Source organism: Penaeus vannamei, chromosome 29 (assembly GCF_042767895.1).
Source record: "Penaeus vannamei isolate JL-2024 chromosome 29, ASM4276789v1, whole genome shotgun sequence".
NCBI lineage: Eukaryota > Metazoa > Arthropoda > Malacostraca > Decapoda > Penaeidae > Penaeus > Penaeus vannamei.
Genome location: NC_091577.1, coordinates 25,587,900 through 25,590,399, shown reverse-complemented (window position 1 = coordinate 25,590,399; position 2,500 = coordinate 25,587,900). Strand labels below are relative to the sequence as shown.

At 50.4% G+C, this 2,500-nt stretch overlaps 1 protein-coding gene across 9 annotated transcripts in view; it reads right to left on the bottom strand.

The window, feature by feature from the left end:
* LOC113817422 (band 4.1-like protein 4) overlaps positions 1–2,500 on the bottom strand; it is a 287,974-nt gene that overhangs the window by 231,234 nt on the left and 54,240 nt on the right. The window lies entirely within an intron of this gene.

Below are 2,500 nucleotides of genomic sequence, written 5' to 3'. Positions count from 1 at the left end.
CTTGACATTGAACTGCTTTTCCTTGCGGGTACACATGCGCGCCCTTTCCTTGACCTTGGGGTACACATGTACTTCTGCACGAGTCAGCTGCCACTTGTACTTTTATTTGTCCCTAGGTACGACCTGAGTACTTCGACTAGCCCCGGGAACGCTATGCTACCAATTTTCAACCAAAGCACATCTGTCCACCCGCTGGGGACTGACCCTGCTCCTAACCTTACATTTTTAAGTGGTCCGGACGCTGACTGACAAACAGTACGTGCATGGCAGGGCTTTTCATCAGACGCATACCAATCACTCCCTTCACATGAAATGCAAGCTACACGCGACGAATTCAAACCACACGCTGGTTCAGAGATACATTAGTTGTGACGGTCCGTGTTCGTACTCGGCCGACTGTCATTCACATTATGTGCCTTGCTGTTTGTTCCATCGCTGATGCAAGCTCATGTTTATCCGCACACATACACACATATATTTATATGTGTATGTGTGTGTAGAGAAACACATTGCCTTATTGTCGGTGCTTCTCCAACTTGAACTCTTTTGTGAATAATTCTTTGTCATTTAATTCCAGGCATTTACGAATTTACAGTGGGTGTTGCCAGGTACATAAGACACCGGCTGGCGAGAGCGAGCGCGCGCCCGAGGGCTGGTCTGAGATGCAGCCTGGGTGATTGCTGGCATCATTATACTAATTGCAGATTGTCTCTCTTAATTCTGCACCGTAAGATTTAATTCCGGTAGCAGGGCAAAAAAAGAATCCTACCCACGTCGTCAGCTGATGATACTGTTGTTGTTGCTGATTGGCGGTTAGTGAACGCAGCCTGCCTCAGAATCGGCGTTTACTCGCGATAAAGCACCGGCATTTCTCACACGGACTCCCGGGAGCCTTTGATCACGCCGCTCGTCGTCAGCCCATGTTAATGAATACGTCACCCGCGTAACGAGGCCGCCCCGCCGCCCCGAATCGGCGGATCGTTTCCCCGATGACAAAGGACGCTCCCGCCAAGTGCCCGGATGATGTACCCGGCGCGTACTCTGCTCCGATGTACCCTCGATATGCGGGGATCTTTTTTTCGTTCTCTTGATCTCCTTATCTTTCTCCGCTCTCTATGAACATCTGCTACTGCATGTTTGCTGTCTGTCCAGGCGAATAATACCTGCGCCCAGATGTTAAAAGAATGGCTTTACAACGGCAAGTCAAAAGGTAGTAAAAACGCAGCGGTCAATGCATCTTTCTGAAAAAAGTGCGCGGTTCTCGAACTTCTGGATTCTGTCCTTCGGCGTTGCTGCTGAAGGAAGTTAGGGAAAGTAGTCCGCGGGTCTTATCTGATCGCTACTTCCACGCTCTCGTTCATCTGAGCGGAGTGACCGGCGCTCGCCATGGCCTACGACATGGCTGACTCGCTCGCCGCACCGATTCCGACGATAACACATTTCCCCGGGTAATTGTGGAATTATTTGTTTCCAATTAATTTGTCCCGATAATTGAATAAAAAAGATCGGCTCTGGGATTTGTATTGCTACTCAGCGAAGGAAATCAATCGACGGTACAAATCACTGTAAAGGCTTCTATTTTCTGCCTGTTTCCCTTCCCCCTATTCTTTCCCTATCTTTCTTCCCTGACATTCCTCAGACGTGCCACGCGTGAGCCGCCACCCCTTCCTCTCTCCCTTCCATTCCACAGCGGTCGGTACGGGTGCCATAGCGTGTAATACCACCTAAAATACGCCCTTGCCGTCACAGTAAAACCTCGGCCCTGGCAGCAATTTCAGGGCATTAAAAGTAATATTTACATCGCGGGTCTCGGTGGTACGGCCCGACGCGCTGTGTTTTATCCCGGCATAAACATTTATACGCCGGATCTGCAATGTAAATATTGCATAAATTATCTCACCGACTTGCAGTTTTTGCAACAATTAACCTGGCGGACGTCGTGTGGGCCGAGGTTAATGCTAAAACATGGACACGCCTGCAGTGCCGTCTGTGCTCCAGCGTGGGCGGGTGGGTGTCGGGGGAAGGGATGCGCGTTGATGACCAGCGCGGAGGGAGATGATGGGCGTGAGGGAGGCCGAAAGTGGGCGTCCGCAAGAAGAGAAATGGAAGCGCTCAGGGGATATGACGGCCGGACGGGGGCCTCGAGGGCGGAGGTGATAAGATGTCATTACACGAACTTGGAGGAGCAGGTGGAGGCGGAGGTTATAGGAACGCTGCATAAAAAGCCGAAAATTATAATAATCATTATAATATAAAAAAAGACATGAAAGCGTCCCTACATGGATCTGCCCCCATAGAGTCTCTGCAAAAGGACGTCTCTCTACGCCCCGCCAGGTAACAAGATTCAACCGCACGCTACATTTACAAACCAAAATGCAACACATTTACCGGTCGGGGATGACGCGAAACACGCACGTCAGGGGGAGAGAGAGAGAGAGAGAGAGAGAGAGAGGAGAGAGAGAGAGAGAGAGAGAGAGAGAGAGAGAGAGAGAGAGAGAGA